The sequence below is a fragment of the Chiloscyllium punctatum genome, chromosome 42 (genome assembly GCF_047496795.1).
Source record: "Chiloscyllium punctatum isolate Juve2018m chromosome 42, sChiPun1.3, whole genome shotgun sequence".
NCBI lineage: Eukaryota > Metazoa > Chordata > Chondrichthyes > Orectolobiformes > Hemiscylliidae > Chiloscyllium > Chiloscyllium punctatum.
The window spans coordinates 9,359,024-9,380,421 of NC_092780.1; the positions used below are offsets into that span (position 1 = coordinate 9,359,024).

A 21,398-nucleotide genomic window follows, 5' to 3' on the forward strand; every position below is an offset into this window, starting at 1 on the left:
TGGCTGAGTGGTAGAGTTCAGATGGACGGAAGATATTGCGCAGATGCACTCATAGAGTGCATCCGCGCTGACCGTATGTACGCGCAACGCTTTCATGCTCTCGTTTCGGGGCTGCAGTGCATGTTTTGCAACATCTCACGATGCAACACGGATCTTCGTGTCTTTGAGGTGTTCTTCAAAGAAGGAACCTTTGCTGTGGTCGCAAAACACCCCTCCTTCAGTGTTTCCTGTGCAGGATGGGCAACGGCAGTTACTTGAAAAGCCGCTCCAGTGCAGGGAAGTTGCTTGTATAAAGGGGGCACCCAGATTTGAACTGGGGACCTCTTGATCTGCAGTCAAATGCTCTACCACTGAGCTATACCCCCAACGGAAAACTGCGGTGCATGTTTACACTTTCCACATACTACAGTGACAATTGTCTGAAACAACTCTGTTGTCTGTGCCTTTCAACAGTTTACGTGCAGCACAGATGTTTTGTATGTGGAACCTAACTCCAAAATGACTGTCTGACTTCAATGGCATTTGCATCGGAAATGGAAATGGCTGAGTGGTAGAGTCCAGATCGACGGAAGATATTGCTCCGATGACCTCGGCGCTGACCGTATGCACGTGCAATGCTTTCATGCTCTCGTTTCGGCGCTGCAGTGCATGTTTTGCAACATCTCACGATGCAACACGGATCTTCGTGTCTTTGAGGTGTTCATCAAAGAAGGAACCTTGCTGTGGTAGCAAAACACCCCTCCTTCAGTGTTTCCTGTGCAGGATGGGCAACGGCAGTTACTTGAAAAGCCGCTCCAGTGCAGGGAAGTTGCTTGTATAAAGGGGGCACCCAGATTTGAACTGGGGACCTCTGGATCTGCAGTCAAATGCTCTACCACTGAGCTAGACTCCCACGAGAAAAGGGCGGTGCATGTTTACACTTTCCACATACTACAATGACAATTGTCTAAAACAACTCTCTTGTCTGCGCCTTTCATCAGTTTACGTGCAGCACAGATGTTTTGTATGTGGAACCTAACTCCAAAATGACTGTCTGACTTCAATGGCATTTGCATCGGAAATGGAAATGGCTGAGTGGTAGAGTTCAGATGGACGGAAGATATTGCGCAGATGCACTCATAGAGTGCATCCGCGCTGACCGTATGCACGTGCAACGCTTTCATGCTCTCGTTTCTGCGATGCAGTGCATGTTTTGCAACATCTCACGATGCAACAGGGATCTTCGTGTCGTTGAGGTGTTCATCGTAGAAGGAACCTTGCTGTGGTAGCAAAACACCCCTCCTTCAGTGTTTCCTGTGCAGGAGGGGCAACGGCAGTTACTTGAAAAGCCGCACCAGTGACGGGAAGTTGCTTGGAAAAGGGGGCACCCAGATTTGAACTGGGGACCTCTTGATCTGCAGTCAAATGCTCTACCACTGAGCTATACCCCCAACGGAAAACTGCGGTGCATGTTTATACTTTCCACACACTACAGTGACAATTGTCGAAAACAACTCTTTTGTCTGTGCCTTTCAACAGTTTACGTGCAGCACAGATGTTTTGTATGTGGAACCTAACTCCAAAATGACTGTCTGACTTCAATGGCATTTGCATCGGAACTGGAAATGGCTGAGTGGTAGAGTTCAGATGGACGGAAGATATTGCGCAGATGCACTCATAGAGTGCATCCGCGCTGACCGTATGTACGCGCAACGCTTTCATGCTCTCGTTTCGGGGCTGCAGTGCATGTTTTGCAACATCTCACGATGCAACACGGATCTTCGTGTCTTTGAGGTGTTCTTCAAAGAAGGAACCTTTGCTGTGGTCGCAAAACACCCCTCCTTCAGTGTTTCCTGTGCAGGATGAGCAACGGCAGTTACTTGAAAAGCCGCTCCAGTGCAGGGAAGTTGCTTGTATAAAGGGGGCACCCAGATTTGAACTGGGGACCTCTGGATCTGCAGTCAAATGCTCTACCACTGAGCTAGACTCCCACGAGAAAAAGGCGGTGCATGTTTACACTTTCCACATACTACAATGACAATTGTCTAAAACAACTCTCTTGTCTGCGCCTTTCATCAGTTTACGTGCAGCACAGATGTTTTGTATGTGGAACCTAACTCCAAAATGACTGTCCGACTTCAATGGCATTTGCATCGGAAATGGAAATGGCTGAGTGGTAGAGTTCAGATGGACGGAAGATATTGCGCAGATGCACTCATAGAGTGCATCCGCGCTGACCGTATGCACGTGCAACGCTTTCATGCTCTCGTTTCTGCGATGCAGTGCATGTTTTGCAACATCTCACGATGCAACACGGATCTTCGTGTCTTTGAGGTGTTCATCGTAGAAGGAACCTTGCTGTGGTAGCAAAACACCCCTCCTTCAGTGTTTCCTGTGCAGGAGGGGCAACGGCAGTTACTTGAAAAGCCGCTCCAGTGTCGGGAAGTTGCTTGGAAAAGGGGGCACCCAGATTTGAACTGGGGACCTCTTGATCTGCAGTCAAATGCTCTACCACTGAGCTATACCCCCAACGGAAAACTGCGGTGCATGTTTATACTTTCCACACACTACAGTGACAATTGTCGAAAACAACTCTTTTGTCTGTGCCTTTCAACAGTTTACGTGCAGCACAGATGTTTTGTATGTGGAACCTAACTCCAAAATGACTGTCTGACTTCAATGGCATTTGCATCGGAACTGGAAATGGCTGAGTGGTAGAGTTCAGATGGACGGAAGATATTGCGCAGATGCACTCATAGAGTGCATCCGCGCTGACCGTATGTACGTGCAACGCTTTCATGCTCTCGTTTCGGGGCTGCAGTGCATGTTTTGCAACATCTCACGATGCACCACGGATCTTTGAGTCTTTGAGGTGTTCATCATAGAAGGAACCTTGCTGTGGTAGCAAAACACCCCTCCTTCAGTGTTTCCTGTGCAGGATGGGCAACGGCAGTTACTTGAAAAGCCGCTCCAGTGCAGGGAAGTTGCTTGTATAAAGGGGGCACCCAGATTTGAACTGGGGACCTCTGGATCGGCAGTCAAATGCTCTACCACTGAGCTATACCCCCAACGGAAAACTGCGGTGCATGTTTACACTTTCCACATACTACAGTGACAATTGTCTGAAACAACTCTGTTGTCTGTGCCTTTCAACAGTTTACGTGCAGCACAGATGTTTTGTATGTGGAACCTAACTCCAAAATGACTGTCTGACTTCAATGGCATTTGCATCGGAAATGGAAATGGCTGAGTGGTAGAGTCCAGATGGACGGAAGATATTGCGCAGATGCACTCATCGAGTGCATCCGCGCTGACCGTATGCACGTGCAATGCTTTCATGCTCTCGTTTCGGCGCTGCAGTGCATGTTTTGCAACATCTCACGATGCAACACGGATCTTCGTGTCTTTGAGGTGTTCATCAAAGAAGGAACCTTGCTGTGGTAGCAAAACATCCCTCCTTCAGTGTTTCCTGTGCAGGATGGGCAACGGCAGTTACTGGAAAAGCCGCTCCAGTGCCGGGAAGTTGCTTGTATAAAGGGGGCACCCAGATTTGAACTGGGGACCTCTTGATCTGCAGTCAAATGCTCTACCACTGAGCTATACCCCCACCAGGAAACTGCTGTGCATGTTTACACTTTCCACATATTACAGTGACAATTGTCTAAAACAACTCTCTTGTCTGCGCCTTTCAACAGTTTACGTGCAGTACAGATGTTTTGTATGTGGAACCTAACTCCAAAATGACTGTCTGACTTCAATGGCATTTGCATCGGAAATGGAAATGGCTGAGTGATGGACGGAAGATATTGCGCAGATGCACTCATCGAGTGCATCCGCGCTAACCGTATGTACGTGCAACGCTTTCATGCTCTCGTTTCGGGGCTGCAGTGCATGTTTTGCAACATCTCACGATGCAACACGGATCTTTGTGTCTTTGAGGTGTTCATCATAGAAGGAACCTTGCTGTGGTAGCAAAACACCCCTCCTTCAGTGTTTCCTGTGCAGGATGGGCAACGGCAGTTACTTGAAAAGCCGCTCCAGTGCCGGGAAGTTGCTTCTATGAAGGGGGCACCCAGATTTGAACTGGGGACCTCTTGATCTGCAGTAAAATGCTCTACCACTGAGCTATACCCCCAACAGAAAACTGCGGTGCATGTTTACACTTTCCACATACTACAGTGACAATTGTCTAAAACAACTCTCTTGTCTGCGCCTTTCAACAGTTTACGTGCAGCACAGATGTTTTGTATGTGGAACCTAACTCCAAAACGACTGTCTGACTTCAATGGCATTTGCATCGGAAATGGAAATGGCTGAGTGGTAGAGTCCAGATGGACGGAAGATATTGCTCCGATGACCTCGGCGCTGACCGTATGCACGTGCAATGCTTTCATGCTCTCGTTTCGGCGCTGCAGTGCATGTTTTGCAACATCTCACGATGCAACACGGATCTTCGTGTCTTTGAGGTGTTCATCAAAGAAGGAACCTTGCTGTGGTAGCAAAACACCCCTCCTTCAGTGTTTCCTGTGCAGGATGGGCAACGGCAGTTACTTGAAAAGCCGCTCCAGTGCAGGGAAGTTGCTTGTATAAAGGGGGCACCCAGATTTGAACTGGGGACCTCTGGATCTGCAGTCAAATGCTCTACCACTGAGCTAGACTCCCATGAGTAAAGGGCGGTGCATGTTTACACTTTCCACATACTACAATGACAATTGTCTAAAACAACTCTCTTGTCTGCGCCTTTCATCAGTTTACGTGCAGCACAGATGTTTTGTATGTGGAACCTAACTCCAAAATGACTGTCTGACTTCAATGGCATTTGCATCGGAACTGGAAATGGCTGAGTGGTAGAGTTCAGATGGACGGAAGATATTGCGCAGATGCACTCATAGAGTGCATCCGCGCTGACCGTATGTACGCGCAACGCTTTCATGCTCTCGTTTCGGGGCTGCAGTGCATGTTTTACAACATCTCACGATGCAACACGGATCTTCGTGTCTTTGAGGTGTTCTTCAAAGAAGGAACCTTTGCTGTGGTCGCAAAACACCCCTCCTTCAGTGTTTCCTGTGCAGGATGGGCAACTGCAGTTACTTGAAAAGCCGCTCCAGTGCCGGGAAGTTGCTTGTATAAAGGGGGCACCCAGATTTGAACTGGGGACCTCTGGATCTGCAGTCAAATGCTCTACCACTGAGCTATACCCCCAACGGAAAACTGCGGTGCATGTTTACACTTTCCACATACTACAGTGACAATTGTCTGAAACAACTCTGTTGTCTGCGCCTTTCAACAGTTTACGTGCAGCACAGATGTTTTGTATGTGGAACCTAACTCCAAAATGACTGTCTGACTTCAATGGCATTTGCATCGGAACTGGAAATGGCTGAGTGGTAGAGTTCAGATGGACGGAAGATATTGCGCAGATGCACTCATAGAGTGCATCCGCGCTGACCGTATGTACGCGCAACGCTTTCATGCTCTCGTTTCGGGGCTGCAGTGCATGTTTTGCAACATCTCACGATGCAACACGGATCTTCGTGTCTTTGAGGTGTTCTTCAAAGAAGGAACCTTTGCTGTGGTCGCAAAACACCCCTCCTTCAGTGTTTCCTGTGCAGGATGAGCAACGGCAGTTACTTGAAAAGCCGCTCCAGTGCAGGGAAGTTGCTTGTATAAAGGGGGCACCCAGATTTGAACTGGGGACCTCTGGATCTGCAGTCAAATGCTCTACCACTGAGCTAGACTCCCACGAGAAAAAGGCGGTGCATGTTTACACTTTCCACATACTACAATGACAATTGTCTAAAACAACTCTCTTGTCTGCGCCTTTCATCAGTTTACGTGCAGCACAGATGTTTTGTATGTGGAACCTAACTCCAAAATGACTGTCCGACTTCAATGGCATTTGCATCGGAAATGGAAATGGCTGAGTGGTAGAGTTCAGATGGACGGAAGATATTGCGCAGATGCACTCATAGAGTGCATCCGCGCTGACCGTATGCACGTGCAACGCTTTCATGCTCTCGTTTCTGCGATGCAGTGCATGTTTTGCAACATCTCACGATGCAACACGGATCTTCGTGTCTTTGAGGTGTTCATCGTAGAAGGAACCTTGCTGTGGTAGCAAAACACCCCTCCTTCAGTGTTTCCTGTGCAGGAGGGGCAACGGCAGTTACTTGAAAAGCCGCTCCAGTGTCGGGAAGTTGCTTGGAAAAGGGGGCACCCAGATTTGAACTGGGGACCTCTTGATCTGCAGTCAAATGCTCTACCACTGAGCTATACCCCCAACGGAAAACTGCGGTGCATGTTTATACTTTCCACACACTACAGTGACAATTGTCGAAAACAACTCTTTTGTCTGTGCCTTTCAACAGTTTACGTGCAGCACAGATGTTTTGTATGTGGAACCTAACTCCAAAATGACTGTCTGACTTCAATGGCATTTGCATCGGAACTGGAAATGGCTGAGTGGTAGAGTTCAGATGGACGGAAGATATTGCGCAGATGCACTCATAGAGTGCATCCGCGCTGACCGTATGTACGTGCAACGCTTTCATGCTCTCGTTTCGGGGCTGCAGTGCATGTTTTGCAACATCTCACGATGCACCACGGATCTTTGAGTCTTTGAGGTGTTCATCATAGAAGGAACCTTGCTGTGGTAGCAAAACACCCCTCCTTCAGTGTTTCCTGTGCAGGATGGGCAACGGCAGTTACTTGAAAAGCCGCTCCAGTGCAGGGAAGTTGCTTGTATAAAGGGGGCACCCAGATTTGAACTGGGGACCTCTTGATCTGCAGTCAAATGCTCTACCACTGAGCTATACCCCCAACGGAAAACTGCGGTGCATGTTTACACTTTCCACATACTACAGTGACAATTGTCTGAAACAACTCTGTTGTCTGTGCCTTTCAACAGTCTACGTGCAGCACAGATGTTTTGTATGTGGAACCTAACTCCAAAATGACTGTCTGACTTCAATGGCATTTGCATCGGAAATGGAAATGGCTGAGTGGTAGAGTCCAGATGGACGGAAGATATTGCGCAGATGCACTCATCGAGTGCATCCGCGCTGACCGTATGCACGTGCAATGCTTTCATGCTCTCGTTTCGGCGCTGCAGTGCATGTTTTGCAACATCTCACGATGCAACACGGATCTTCGTGTCTTTGAGGTGTTCATCAAAGAAGGAACCTTGCTGTGGTAGCAAAACATCCCTCCTTCAGTGTTTCCTGTGCAGGATGGGCAACGGCAGTTACTTGAAAAGCCGCTCCAGTGCCGGGAAGTTGCTTGTATAAAGGGGGCACCCAGATTTGAACTGGGGACCTCTTGATCTGCAGTCAAATGCTCTACCACTGAGCTATACCCCCACCAGGGAACTGCTGTGCATGTTTACACTTTCCACATATTACAGTGACAATTGTCTAAAACAACTCTCTTGTCTGCGCCTTTCAACAGTTTACGTGCAGTACAGATGTTTTGTATGTGGAACCTAACTCCAAAATGACTGTCTGACTTCAATGGCATTTGCATCGGAAATGGAAATGGCTGAGTGATGGACGGAAGATATTGCGCAGATGCACTCATCGAGTGCATCCGCGCTAACCGTATGTACGTGCAACGCTTTCATGCTCTCGTTTCGGGGCTGCAGTGCATGTTTTGCAACATCTCACGATGCAACACGGATCTTTGTGTCTTTGAGGTGTTCATCATAGAAGGAACCTTGCTGTGGTAGCAAAACACCCCTCCTTCAGTGTTTCCTGTGCAGGATGGGCAACGGCAGTTACTTGAAAAGCCGCTCCAGTGCCGGGAAGTTGCTTCTATGAAGGGGGCACCCAGATTTGAACTGGGGACCTCTTGATCTGCAGTAAAATGCTCTACCACTGAGCTATACCCCCAACAGAAAACTGCGGTGCATGTTTACACTTTCCACATACTACAGTGACAATTGTCTAAAACAACTCTCTTGTCTGCGCCTTTCAACAGTTTACGTGCAGCACAGATGTTTTGTATGTGGAACCTAACTCCAAAACGACTGTCTGACTTCAATGGCATTTGCATCGGAAATGGAAATGGCTGAGTGGTAGAGTCCAGATGGACGGAAGATATTGCTCCGATGACCTCGGCGCTGACCGTATGCACGTGCAATGCTTTCATGCTCTCGTTTCGGCGCTGCAGTGCATGTTTTGCAACATCTCACGATGCAACACGGATCTTCGTGTCTTTGAGGTGTTCATCAAAGAAGGAACCTTGCTGTGGTAGCAAAACACCCCTCCTTCAGTGTTTCCTGTGCAGGATGGGCAACGGCAGTTACTTGAAAAGCCGCTCCAGTGCAGGGAAGTTGCTTGTATAAAGGGGGCACCCAGATTTGAACTGGGGACCTCTGGATCTGCAGTCAAATGCTCTACCACTGAGCTAGACTCCCATGAGTAAAGGGCGGTGCATGTTTACACTTTCCACATACTACAATGACAATTGTCTAAAACAACTCTCTTGTCTGCGCCTTTCATCAGTTTACGTGCAGCACAGATGTTTTGTATGTGGAACCTAACTCCAAAATGACTGTCTGACTTCAATGGCATTTGCATCGGAACTGGAAATGGCTGAGTGGTAGAGTTCAGATGGACGGAAGATATTGCGCAGATGCACTCATAGAGTGCATCCGCGCTGACCGTATGTACGCGCAACGCTTTCATGCTCTCGTTTCGGGGCTGCAGTGCATGTTTTACAACATCTCACGATGCAACACGGATCTTCGTGTCTTTGAGGTGTTCTTCAAAGAAGGAACCTTTGCTGTGGTCGCAAAACACCCCTCCTTCAGTGTTTCCTGTGCAGGATGGGCAACGGCAGTTACTTGAAAAGCCGCTCCAGTGCCGGGAAGTTGCTTGTATAAAGGGGGCACCCAGATTTGAACTGGGGACCTCTGGATCTGCAGTCAAATGCTCTACCACTGAGCTATACCCCCAACGGAAAACTGCGGTGCATGTTTACACTTTCCACATACTACAGTGACAATTGTCTGAAACAACTCTGTTGTCTGCGCCTTTCAACAGTTTACGTGCAGCACAGATGTTTTGTATGTGGAACCTAACTCCAAAATGACTGTCTGACTTCAATGGCATTTGCATCGGAAATGGAAATGGCTGATTGGTAGAGTCCAGATGGACGGAAGATATTGCTCCGATGACCTCGGCGCTGACCGTATGCACGTGCAATGCTTTCATGCTCTCGTTTCGGCGCTGCAGTGCATGTTTTGCAACATCTCACGATGCAACACGGATCTTCGTGTCTTTGAGGTGTTCATCAAAGAAGGAACCTTGCTGTGGTAGCAAAACACCCCTCCTTCAGTGTTTCCTGTGCAGGATGGGCAACGGCAGTTACTTGAAAAGCCGCTCCAGTGCAGGGAAGTTGCTTGTATAAAGGGGGCACCCAGATTTGAACTGGGGACCTCTGGATCTGCAGTCAAATGCTCTACCACTGAGCTAGACTCCCACGAGAAAAGGGCGGTGCATGTTTACACTTTCCACATACTACAATGACAATTGTCTAAAACAACTCTCTTGTCTGCGCCTTTCATCAGTTTACGTGCAGCACAGATGTTTTGTATGTGGAACCTAACTCCAAAATGACTGTCCGACTTCAATGGCATTTGCATCGGAAATGGAAATGGCTGAGTGGTAGAGTTCAGATGGACGGAAGATATTGCGCAGATGCACTCATAGAGTGCATCCGCGCTGACCGTATGCACGTGCAACGCTTTCATGCTCTCGTTTCTGCGCTGCAGTGCATGTTTTGCAACATCTCACGATGCAACATGGATCTTCGTGTCTTTGAGGTGTTCATCGTAGAAGGAACCTTGCTGTGGTAGCAAAACACCCCTCCTTCAGTGTTTCCTGTGCAGGATGGGCAACGGCAGTTACTTGAAAAGCCGCTCCAGTGCAGGGAAGTTGCTTGTATAAAGGGGGCACCCCGATTTGAACTGGGGACCTCTTGATCTGCAGTCAAATGCTCTACCACTGAGCTATACCCCCAACGGAAAACTGCGGTGCATGTTTACACTTTCCACATACTACAGTGACAATTGTCTGAAACAACTCTGTTGTCTGTGCCTTTCAACAGTTTACGTGCAGCACAGATGTTTTGTATGTGGAACCTAACTCCAAAATGACTGTCTGACTTCAATGGCATTTGCATCAGAAATGGAAATGGCTGAGTGGTAGAGTCCAGATGGACGGAAGATATTGCTCCGATGACCTCGGCGCTGACCGTATGCACGTGCAATGCTTTCATGCTCTCGTTTCGGCGCTGCAGTGCATGTTTTGCAACATCTCACGATGCAACACGGATCTTCGTGTCTTTGAGGTGTTCATCAAAGAAGGAACCTTGCTGTGGTAGCAAAACACCCCTCCTTCAGTGTTTCCTGTGCAGGATGGGCAACGGCAGTTACTTGAAAAGCCGCTCCAGTGCAGGGAAGTTGCTTGTATAAAGGGGGCACCCAGATTTGAACTGGGGACCTCTGGATCTGCAGTCAAATGCTCTACCACTGAGCTAGACTCCCACGAGAAAAGGGCGGTGCATGTTTACACTTTCCACATACTACAATGACAATTGTCTAAAACAACTCTCTTGTCTGCGCCTTTCATCAGTTTACGTGCAGCACAGATGTTTTGTATGTGGAACCTAACTCCAAAATGACTGTCTGACTTCAATGGCATTTGCATCGGAAATGGAAATGGCTGAGTGGTAGTGTTCAGATGGACGGAAGATATTGCGCAGATGCACTCATAGAGTGCATCCGCGCTGACCGTATGCACGTGCAACGCTTTCATGCTCTCGTTTCTGCGATGCAGTGCATGTTTTGCAACATCTCACGATGCAACAGGGATCTTCGTGTCGTTGAGGTGTTCATCGTAGAAGGAACCTTGCTGTGGTAGCAAAACACCCCTCCTTCAGTGTTTCCTGTGCAGGAGGGGCAACGGCAGTTACTTGAAAAGCCGCACCAGTGACGGGAAGTTGCTTGGAAAAGTGGGCACCCAGATTTGAACTGGGGACCTCTTGATCTGCAGTCAAATGCTCTACCACTGAGCTATACCCCCAACGGAAAACTGCGGTGCATGTTTATACTTTCCACACACTACAGTGACAATTGTCGAAAACAACTCTTTTGTCTGTGCCTTTCAACAGTTTACGTGCAGCACAGATGTTTTGTATGTGGAACCTAACTCCAAAATGACTGTCTGACTTCAATGGCATTTGCATCGGAACTGGAAATGGCTGAGTGGTAGAGTTCAGATGGACGGAAGATATTGCGCAGATGCACTCATAGAGTGCATCCGCGCTGACCGTATGTACGCGCAACGCTTTCATGCTCTCGTTTCGGGGCTGCAGTGCATGTTTTGCAACATCTCACGATGCAACACGGATCTTCGTGTCTTTGAGGTGTTCTTCAAAGAAGGAACCTTTGCTGTGGTCGCAAAACACCCCTCCTTCAGTGTTTCCTGTGCAGGATGGGCAACGGCAGTTACTTGAAAAGCCGCTCCAGTGCAGGGAAGTTGCTTGTATAAAGGGGGCACCCAGATTTGAACTGGGGACCTCTTGATCTGCAGTCAAATGCTCTACCACTGAGCTATACCCCCAACGGAAAACTGCGGTGCATGTTTACACTTTCCACATACTACAGTGACAATTGTCTGAAACAACTCTGTTGTCTGTGCCTTTCAACAGTTTACGTGCAGCACAGATGTTTTGTATGTGGAACCTAACTCCAAAATGACTGTCTGACTTCAATGGCATTTGCATCGGAAATGGAAATGGCTGAGTGGTAGAGTCCAGATCGACGGAAGATATTGCTCCGATGACCTCGGCGCTGACCGTATGCACGTGCAATGCTTTCATGCTCTCGTTTCGGCGCTGCAGTGCATGTTTTGCAACATCTCACGATGCAACACGGATCTTCGTGTCTTTGAGGTGTTCATCGTAGAAGGAACCTTGCTGTGGTAGCAAAACACCCCTCCTTCAGTGTTTCCTGTGCAGGATGGGCAACGGCAGTTACTTGAAAAGCCGCTCCAGTGCAGGGAAGTTGCTTGTATAAAGGGGGCACCCAGATTTGAACTGGGGACCTCTGGATCTGCAGTCAAATGCTCTACCACTGAGCTAGACTCCCACGAGAAAAGGGCGGTGCATGTTTACACTTTCCACATACTACAATGACAATTGTCTAAAACAACTCTCTTGTCTGCGCCTTTCATCAGTTTACGTGCAGCACAGATGTTTTGTATGTGGAACCAAACTCCAAAATGACTGTCTGACTTCAATGGCATTTGCATCGGAAATGGAAATGGCTGAGTGGTAGAGTTCAGATGGACGGAAGATATTGCGCAGATGCACTCATAGAGTGCATCCGCGCTGACCGTATGCACGTGCAACGCTTTCATGCTCTCGTTTCTGCGATGCAGTGCATGTTTTGCAACATCTTACGATGCAACACGGATCTTCGTGTCTTTGAGGTGTTCATCGTAGAAGGAACCTTGCTGTGGTAGCAAAACACCCCTCCTTCAGTGTTTCCTGTGCAGGAGGGGCAACGGCAGTTACTTGAAAAGCCGCTCCAGTGTCGGGAAGTTGCTTGGAAAAGGGGGCACCCAGATTTGAACTGGGGACCTCTTGATGTGCAGTCAAATGCTCTACCACTGAGCTATACCCCCAACGGAAAACTGCGGTGCATGTTTATACTTTCCACACACTACAGTGACAATTGTCGAAAACAACTCTTTTGTCTGTGCCTTTCAACAGTTTACGTGCAGCACAGATGTTTTGTATGTGGAACCTAACTCCAAAATGACTGTCTGACTTCAATGGCATTTGCATCGGAACTGGAAATGGCTGAGTGGTAGAGTTCAGATGGACGGAAGATATTGCGCAGATGCACTCATAGAGTGCATCCGCGCTGACCGTATGTACGTGCAACGCTTTCATGCTCTCGTTTCGGGGCTGCAGTGCATGTTTTGCAACATCTCACGATGCACCACGGATCTTTGAGTCTTTGAGGTGTTCATCATAGAAGGAACCTTGCTGTGGTAGCAAAACACCCCTCCTTCAGTGTTTCCTGTGCAGGATGGGCAACGGCAGTTACTTGAAAAGCCGCTCCAGTGCAGGGAAGTTGCTTGTATAAAGGGGGCACCCAGATTTGAACTGGGGACCTCTTGATCTGCAGTCAAATGCTCTACCACTGAGCTATACCCCCAACGGAAAACTGCGGTGCATGTTTATACTTTCCACACACTACAGTGACAATTGTCGAAAACAACTCTTTTGTCTGTGCCTTTCAACAGTTTACGTGCAGCACAGATGTTTTGTATGTGGAACCTAACTCCAAAATGACTGTCTGACTTCAATGGCATTTGCATCGGAAATGGAAATGGCTGAGTGATGGACGGAAGATATTGCGCAGATGCACTCATAGAGTGCATCCGCGCTGACCGTATGTACGTGCAACGCTTTCATGCTCTCGTTTCGGGGCTGCAGTGCATGTTTTGCAACATCTCACGATGCAACACGGATCTTCGTGTCTTTGAGGTGTTCTTCAAAGAAGGAACCTTGCTGTGGTAGCAAAACACCCCTCCTTCAGTGTTTCCTGTGCAGGATGGGCAACGGCAGGTACTTGAAAAGCCGCTCCAGTGCAGGGAAGTTGCTTGTATAAAGGGGGCACCCAGATTTGAACTGGGGACCTCTGGATCTGCAGTCAAATGCTCTACCACTGAGCTATACTCCCACGGGAAAACGGCGGTGCATGTTTACACTTTCCACATACTACAATGACAATTGTCTAAAACAACTGTCTTGTCTGCGCCTTTCATCAGTTTACGTGCAGCACAGATATTTTGTATGTGGAACCTAACTCCAAAATGACTGTCTGACTTCAATGGCATTTGCATCGGAAATGGAAATGGCTGAGTGGTAGAGTTCAGATGGACGGAAGATATTGCGCAGATGCACTCATAGAGTGCATCCGCGCTGACCGTATGCACGTGCAACGCTTTCATGCTCTCGTTTCTGCGATGCAGTGCATGTTTTGCAACATCTCACGATGCAACACGGATCTTCGTGTCTTTGAGGTGTTCATCGTAGAAGGAACCTTGCTGTGGTAGCAAAACACCCCTCCTTCAGTGTTTCTTGTGCAGGAGGGGCAACGGCAGTTACTTGAAAAGCCGCTCCAGTGTCGGGAAGTTGCTTGGAAAAGGGGGCACTCAGATGTGAACTGGGGACCTCTTGATCTGCAGTCAAAGGCTCTACCACTGAGCTATACCCCCACCAGGGAACTGCGGTGCATGTTTACACTTTCCACATACTACAGTGACAATCGTCTAAAACAACTCTGTTGTCTGTGCCTTTCAACAGTTTACGTGCAGCACATATGTTTTGTATGTGGAACCTAACTCCAAAATGACTGTCTGACTTCAATGGCATTTGCATCAGAAATGGAAATGGCTGAGTGATGGACGGAAGATATCGCGCAGATGCACTCATAGAGTGCATCCGCGCTGACCGTATGTACGTGCAACGCTTTCATGCTCTCGTTTCGGGGCTGCAGTGCATGTTTTGCAACATCTCACGATGCAACACGGATCTTCGTGTCTTTGAGGTGTTCTTCAAAGAAGGAACCTTGCTGTGGTAGCAAAACACCCCTCCTTCAGTGTTTCCTGTGCAGGATGGGCAATGGCAGTTACTTGAAAAGCCGCTCCAGTGCCGGGAAGTTGCTTGTATAAAGGGGGCACCCAGATTTGAACTGGGGACCTCTTGATCTGCAGTAAAATGCTCTGCCACTGAGCTATAACCCCAACAGAAAACTGCGGTGCATGTTTACACTTTCCACATACTACAGTGACAATTGTCTAAAACAACTCTCTTGTCTGCGCCTTTCAACAGTTTACGTGCAGCACAGATGTTTTGTATGTGGAACCTAACTCCAAAATGACTGTCTGACTTCAATGGCATTTGCATCGGAAATGGAAATGGCTGAGTGGTAGAGTCCAGATGGACGGAAGATATTGCTCCGATGACCTCGGCGCTGACCGTATGCACGTGCAATGCTTTCATGCTCTCGTTTCGGCGCTGCAGTGCATGTTTTGCAACATCTCACGATGCAACACGGATCTTCGTGTCTTTGAGGTGTTCATCAAAGAAGGAACCTTGCTGTGGTAGCAAAACACCCCTCCTTCAGTGTTTCCTGTGCAGGATGGGCAACGGCAGTTACTTGAAAAGCCGCTCCAGTGCAGGGAAGTTGCTGGTATAAAGGGGGCACCCAGATTTGAACTGGGGACCTCTGGATCTGCAGTCAAATGCTCTACCACTGAGCTATACTCCCACGAGAAAAGGGCGGTGCATGTTTACACTTTCCACATACTACAATGACAATTGTCTAAAACAACTGTCTTGTCTGCGCCTTTCATCAGTTTACGTGCAGCACAGATGTTTTGTATGTGGAACCTAACTCCAAAATGACTGTCTGACTTCAATGGCATTTGCATCGGAAATGGAAATGGCTGAGTGGTAGCGTTCAGATGGACGGAAGATATTGCGCAGATGCACTCATAGAGTGCATCCGCGCTGACCGTATGCACGTGCAACGCTTTCATGCTCTCGTTTCTGCGCTGCAGTGCATGTTTTGCAACATCTCACGATGCAACACGGATCTTCGTGTCTTTGAGGTGTTCATCGTAGAAGGAACCTTGCTGTGGTAGCAAAACACCCCTCCTTCAGTGTTTCCTGTGCAGGAGGGGCAACGGCAGTTACTTGAAAAGCCGCTCCAGTGCCGGGAAGTTACTTGTATAAAGGGGGCACCCAGATTTGAACTGGGGACCTCTTGATCTGCAGTCAAATGCTCTACCACTGAGCTATACCCCCAGCGGAAAACTGCGGTGCATGTTTACACTTTCCACATATTACAGTGACAATTGTCTAAAACAACTCTCTTGTCTGCGCCTTTCAACAGTTTACGTGCAGTACAGATGTTTTGTATGTGGAACCTAACTCCAAAATGACTGTCTGACTTCAATGGCATTTGCATCGGAAATGGAAATGGCTGAGTGATGGACGGAAGATATTGCGCAGATGCACTCATCGAGTGCATCCGCGCTGACCGTATGCACGTGCAACGCTTTCATGCTCTCGTTTCGGGGCTGCAGTGCATGTTTTGCAACATCTCACGATGCAACACGGATCTTTGTGTCTTTGAGGTGTTCATCATAGAAGGAACCTTGCTGTGGTAGCAAAACACCCCTCCTTCAGTGTTTCCTGTGCAGGATGGGCAACGGCAGTTACTTGAAAAGCCGCTCCAGTGCCGGGAAGTTGCTTGTATAAAGGGGGCACCCAGATTTGAACTGGGGACCTCTTGATCTGCAGTAAAATGCTCTACCACTGAGCTATAACCCCAACAGAAAACTGCGGTGCATGTTTACACTTTCCACATACTACAGTGACAATTGTCTAAAACAAGTCTCTTGTCTGCGCCTTTCAACAGTTTACGTGCAGCACAGATGTTTTGTATGTGGAACCTAACTCCAAAATGACTGTCTGACTTCAATGGCATTTGCATCGGAAATGGAAATGGCTGAGTGGTAGAGTTCAGATGGACGGAAGATATTGCGCAGATGCACTCATAGAGTGCATCCGCGCTGACCGTATGCACGTGCAACGCTTTCATGCTCTCGTTTCTGCGCTGCAGTGCATGTTTTGCAACATCTCACGATGCAACACGGATCTTCGTGTCTTTGAGGTGTTCATCGTAGAAGGAACCTTGCTGTGGTAGCAAAACACCCCTCCTTCAGTGTTTCCTGTGCAGGAGGGGCAACGGCAGTTACTTGAAAAGCCGCTCCAGTGTCGGGAAGTTGCTTGGAAAAGGGGGCACCCAGATTTGAACTGGGGACCTCTTGATCTGCAGTCAAATGCTCTACCACTGAGCTAGACTCCCACGAGAAAAGGGCGGTGCATGTTTACACTTTCCACATACTACAATGACAATTGTCTAAAACAACTCTCTTGTCTGCGCCTTTCATCAGTTTACGTGCAGCACAGATGTTTTGTATGTGGAACCTAACTCCAAAATGACTGTCCGACTTCAATGGCATTTGCATCGGAAATGGAAATGGCTGAGTGGTAGAGTTCAGATGGACGGAAGATATTGCGCAGATGCACTCATAGAGTGCATCCGCGCTGACCGTATGCACGTGCAACGCTTTCATGCTCTCGTTTCTGCGCTGCAGTGCATGTTTTGCAACATCTCACGATGCAACATGGATCTTCGTGTCTTTGAGGTGTTCATCGTAGAAGGAACCTTGCTGTGGTAGCAAAACACCCCTCCTTCAGTGTTTCCTGTGCAGGATGGGCAACGGCAGTTACTTGAAAAGCCGCTCCAGTGCAGGGAAGTTGCTTGTATAAAGGGGGCACCCCGATTTGAACTGGGGACCTCTTGATCTGCAGTCAAATGCTCTACCACTGAGCTATACCCCCAATGGAAAACTGCGGTGCATGTTTACACTTTCCACATACTACAGTGACAATTGTCTGAAACAACTCTGTTGTCTGTGCCTTTCAACAGTTTACGTGCAGCACAGATGTTTTGTATGTGGAACCTAACTCCAAAATGACTGTCTGACTTCAATGGCATTTGCATCAGAAATGGAAATGGCTGAGTGGTAGAGTCCAGATGGACGGAAGATATTGCTCCGATGACCTCGGCGCTGACCGTATGCACGTGCAATGCTTTCATGCTCTCGTTTCGGCGCTGCAGTGCATATTTTGCAACATCTCACGATGCAACACGGATCTTCGTGTCTTTGAGGTGTTCATCAAAGAAGGAACCTTGCTGTGGTAGCAAAACACCCCTCCTTCAGTGTTTCCTGTGCAGGATGGGCAACGGCAGTTACTTGAAAAGCCGCTCCAGTGCAGGGAAGTTGCTTGTATAAAGGGGGCACCCAGATTTGAACTGGGGACCTCTGGATCTGCAGTCAAATGCTCTACCACTGAGCTAGACTCCCACGAGAAAAGGGCGGTGCATGTTTACACTTTCCACATACTACAATGACAATTGTCTAAAACAACTCTCTTGTCTGCGCCTTTCATCAGTTTACGTGCAGCACAGATGTTTTGTATGTGGAACCTAACTCCAAAATGACTGTCTGACTTCAATGGCATTTGCATCGGAAATGGAAATGGCTGAGTGGTAGAGTTCAGATGGACGGAAGATATTGCGCAGATGCACTCATAGAGTGCATCCGCGCTGACCGTATGCACGTGCAACGCTTTCATGCTCTCGTTTCTGCGATGCAGTGCATGTTTTGCAACATCTCACGATGCAACAGGGATCTTCGTGTCGTTGAGGTGTTCATCGTAGAAGGAACCTTGCTGTGGTAGCAAAACACCCCTCCTTCAGTGTTTCCTGTGCAGGAGGGGCAACGGCAGTTACTTGAAAAGCCGCACCAGTGACGGGAAGTTGCTTGGAAAAGTGGGCACCCAGATTTGAACTGGGGACCTCTTGATCTGCAGTCAAATGCTCTACCACTGAGCTATACCCCCAACGGAAAACTGCGGTGCATGTTTATACTTTCCACACACTACAGTGACAATTGTCGAAAACAACTCTTTTGTCTGTGCCTTTCAACAGTTTACGTGCAGCACAGATGTTTTGTATGTGGAACCTAACTCCAAAATGACTGTCTGACTTCAATGGCATTTGCATCGGAACTGGAAATGGCTGAGTGGTAGAGTTCAGATGGACGGAAGATATTGCGCAGATGCACTCATAGAGTGCATCCGCGCTGACCGTATGTACGCGCAACGCTTTCATGCTCTCGTTTCGGGGCTGCAGTGCATGTTTTGCAACATCTCACGATGCAACACGGATCTTCGTGTCTTTGAGGTGTTCTTCAAAGAAGGAACCTTTGCTGTGGTCGCAAAACACCCCTCCTTCAGTGTTTCCTGTGCAGGATGGGCAACGGCAGTTACTTGAAAATCCGCTCCAGTGCAGGGAAGTTGCTTGTATAAAGGGGGCACCCAGATTTGAACTGGGGACCTCTTGATCTGCAGTCAAATGCTCTACCACTGAGCTATACCCCCAACGGAAAACTGCGGTGCATGTTTACACTTTCCACATACTACAGTGACAATTGTCTGAAACAACTCTGTTGTCTGTGCCTTTCAACAGTTTACGTGCAGCACAGATGTTTTGTATGTGGAACCTAACTCCAAAATGACTGTCTGACTTCAATGGCATTTGCATCGGAAATGGAAATGGCTGAGTGGTAGAGTCCAGATCGACGGAAGATATTGCTCCGATGACCTCGGCGCTGACCGTATGCACGTGCAATGCTTTCATGCTCTCGTTTCGGCGCTGCAGTGCATGTTTTGCAACATCTCACGATGCAACACGGATCTTCGTGTCTTTGAGGTGTTCATCAAAGAAGGAACCTTGCTGTGGTAGCAAAACACCCCTCCTTCAGTGTTTCCTGTGCAGGATGGGCAACGGCAGTTACTTGAAAAGCCGCTCCAGTGCAGGGAAGTTGCTTGTATAAAGGGGGCACCCAGATTTGAACTGGGGACCTCTGGATCTGCAGTCAAATGCTCTACCACTGAGCTAGACTCCCACGAGAAAAGGGCGGTGCATGTTTACACTTTCCACATACTACAATGACGATTGTCTAAAACAACTCTCTTGTCTGCGCCTTTCATCAGTTTACGTGCAGCACAGATGTTTTGTATGTGGAACCTAACTCCAAAATGACTGTCCGACTTCAATGGCATTTGCATCGGAAATGGAAATGGCTGAGTGGTAGAGTTCAGATGGACGGAAGATATTGCGCAGATGCACTCATAGAGTGCATCCGCGCTGACCGTATGCACGTGCAACGCTTTCATGCTCTCGTTTCTGCGCTGCAGTGCATGTTTTGCAACATCTCACGATGCAACATGGATCTTCGTGTCTTTGAGGTGTTCATCGTAGAAGGAACCTTGCTGTGGTAGCAAAACACCCCTCCTTCAGTGTTTCCTGTGCAGGATGGGCAACGGCAGTTACTTGAAAAGCCGCTCCAGTGCAGGGAAGTTGCTTGTATAAAGGGGGCACCCAGATTTGAACTGGGGACCTCTGGATCTGCAGTCAAATGCTCTACCACTGAGCTAGACTCCCACGAGAAAAGGGCGGTGCATGTTTACACTTTCCACATACTACAATGACAATTGTCTAAAACAACTCTCTTGTCTGCGCCTTTCATCAGTTTACGTGCAGCACAGATGTTTTGTATGTGGAACCAAACTCCAAAATGACTGTCTGACTTCAATGGCATTTGCATCGGAAATGGAAATGGCTGAGTGGTAGAGTTCAGATGGACGGAAGATATTGCGCAGATGCACTCATAGAGTGCATCCGCGCTGACCGTATGCACGTGCAACGCTTTCATGCTCTCGTTTCTGCGATGCAGTGCATGTTTTGCAACATCTTACGATGCAACACGGATCTTCGTGTCTTTGAGGTGTTCATCGTAGAAGGAACCTTGCTGTGGTAGCAAAACACCCCTCCTTCAGTGTTTCCTGTGCAGGAGGGGCAACGGCAGTTACTTGAAAAGCCGCTCCAGTGTCGGGAAGTTGCTTGGAAAAGGGGGCACCCAGATTTGAACTGGGGACCTCTTGATCTGCAGTCAAATGCTCTACCACTGAGCTATACCCCCAACGGAAAACTGCGGTGCATGTTTATACTTTCCACACACTACAGTGACAATTGTCGAAAACAACTCTTTTGTCTGTGCCTTTCAACAGTTTACGTGCAGCACAGATGTTTTGTATGTGGAACCTAACTCCAAAATGACTGTCTGACTTCAATGGCATTTGCATCGGAACTGGAAATGGCTGAGTGGTAGAGTTCAGATGGACGGAAGATATTGCGCAGATGCACTCATAGAGTGCATCCGCGCTGACCGTATGTACGTGCAACGCTTTCATGCTCTCGTTTCAGGGCTGCAGTGCATGTTTTGCAACATCTCACGATGCACCACGGATCTTTGAGTCTTTGAGGTGTTCATCATAGAAGGAACCTTGCTGTGGTAGCAAAACACCCCTCCTTCAGTGTTTCCTGTGCAGGATGGGCAACGGCAGTTACTTGAAAAGCCGCTCCAGTGCAGGGAAGTTGCTTGTATAAAGGGGGCACCCAGATTTGAACTGGGGACCTCTTGATCTGCAGTCAAATGCTCTACCACTGAGCTATACCCCCAACGGAAAACTGCGGTGCATGTTTATACTTTCCACACACTACAGTGACAATTGTCGAAAACAACTCTTTTGTCTGTGCCTTTCAACAGTTTACGTGCAGCACAGATGTTTTGTATGTGGAACCTAACTCCAAAATGACTGTCTGACTTCAATGGCATTTGCATCGGAAATGGAAATGG

General features: G+C 48.2%; 17 non-coding genes across 17 annotated transcripts; all 17 read right to left on the reverse strand.

Annotated features, from left to right (window-relative positions):
* Positions 1-293: 293 nt before the first annotated feature.
* Positions 294-365, reverse strand: trnac-gca (transfer RNA cysteine (anticodon GCA)). Its single transcript has one exon. It is a non-coding gene; the product is annotated as a tRNA-Cys (tRNA).
* Positions 366-1,358: 993 nt separating this feature from the next.
* trnac-gca (transfer RNA cysteine (anticodon GCA)) lies at positions 1,359-1,430 on the reverse strand. The gene has a single exon. It is a non-coding gene; the product is annotated as a tRNA-Cys (tRNA).
* Positions 1,431-2,436: 1,006 nt separating this feature from the next.
* trnac-gca (transfer RNA cysteine (anticodon GCA)) lies at positions 2,437-2,508 on the reverse strand. The gene has a single exon. It is a non-coding gene; the product is annotated as a tRNA-Cys (tRNA).
* A 467-nt stretch (positions 2,509-2,975) lies between these two features.
* On the reverse strand, positions 2,976-3,047 carry trnag-gcc (transfer RNA glycine (anticodon GCC)). Its single transcript has one exon. It is a non-coding gene; the product is annotated as a tRNA-Gly (tRNA).
* Positions 3,048-3,514: 467 nt separating this feature from the next.
* On the reverse strand, positions 3,515-3,586 carry trnac-gca (transfer RNA cysteine (anticodon GCA)). The gene has a single exon. It is a non-coding gene; the product is annotated as a tRNA-Cys (tRNA).
* Positions 3,587-6,187: 2,601 nt separating this feature from the next.
* Positions 6,188-6,259, reverse strand: trnac-gca (transfer RNA cysteine (anticodon GCA)). The gene has a single exon. It is a non-coding gene; the product is annotated as a tRNA-Cys (tRNA).
* A 467-nt stretch (positions 6,260-6,726) lies between these two features.
* Positions 6,727-6,798, reverse strand: trnac-gca (transfer RNA cysteine (anticodon GCA)). Its single transcript has one exon. It is a non-coding gene; the product is annotated as a tRNA-Cys (tRNA).
* Positions 6,799-7,265: 467 nt separating this feature from the next.
* On the reverse strand, positions 7,266-7,337 carry trnac-gca (transfer RNA cysteine (anticodon GCA)). The gene has a single exon. It is a non-coding gene; the product is annotated as a tRNA-Cys (tRNA).
* Positions 7,338-10,991: 3,654 nt separating this feature from the next.
* trnac-gca (transfer RNA cysteine (anticodon GCA)) lies at positions 10,992-11,063 on the reverse strand. The gene has a single exon. It is a non-coding gene; the product is annotated as a tRNA-Cys (tRNA).
* A 468-nt stretch (positions 11,064-11,531) lies between these two features.
* On the reverse strand, positions 11,532-11,603 carry trnac-gca (transfer RNA cysteine (anticodon GCA)). Its single transcript has one exon. It is a non-coding gene; the product is annotated as a tRNA-Cys (tRNA).
* Positions 11,604-12,596: 993 nt separating this feature from the next.
* Positions 12,597-12,668, reverse strand: trnac-gca (transfer RNA cysteine (anticodon GCA)). The gene has a single exon. It is a non-coding gene; the product is annotated as a tRNA-Cys (tRNA).
* Positions 12,669-13,135: 467 nt separating this feature from the next.
* trnac-gca (transfer RNA cysteine (anticodon GCA)) lies at positions 13,136-13,207 on the reverse strand. The gene has a single exon. It is a non-coding gene; the product is annotated as a tRNA-Cys (tRNA).
* Positions 13,208-15,795: 2,588 nt separating this feature from the next.
* On the reverse strand, positions 15,796-15,867 carry trnac-gca (transfer RNA cysteine (anticodon GCA)). The gene has a single exon. It is a non-coding gene; the product is annotated as a tRNA-Cys (tRNA).
* A 2,598-nt stretch (positions 15,868-18,465) lies between these two features.
* Positions 18,466-18,537, reverse strand: trnac-gca (transfer RNA cysteine (anticodon GCA)). The gene has a single exon. It is a non-coding gene; the product is annotated as a tRNA-Cys (tRNA).
* A 468-nt stretch (positions 18,538-19,005) lies between these two features.
* Positions 19,006-19,077, reverse strand: trnac-gca (transfer RNA cysteine (anticodon GCA)). The gene has a single exon. It is a non-coding gene; the product is annotated as a tRNA-Cys (tRNA).
* Positions 19,078-20,609: 1,532 nt separating this feature from the next.
* On the reverse strand, positions 20,610-20,681 carry trnac-gca (transfer RNA cysteine (anticodon GCA)). Its single transcript has one exon. It is a non-coding gene; the product is annotated as a tRNA-Cys (tRNA).
* A 467-nt stretch (positions 20,682-21,148) lies between these two features.
* Positions 21,149-21,220, reverse strand: trnac-gca (transfer RNA cysteine (anticodon GCA)). The gene has a single exon. It is a non-coding gene; the product is annotated as a tRNA-Cys (tRNA).
* Positions 21,221-21,398: the final 178 nt, after the last annotated feature.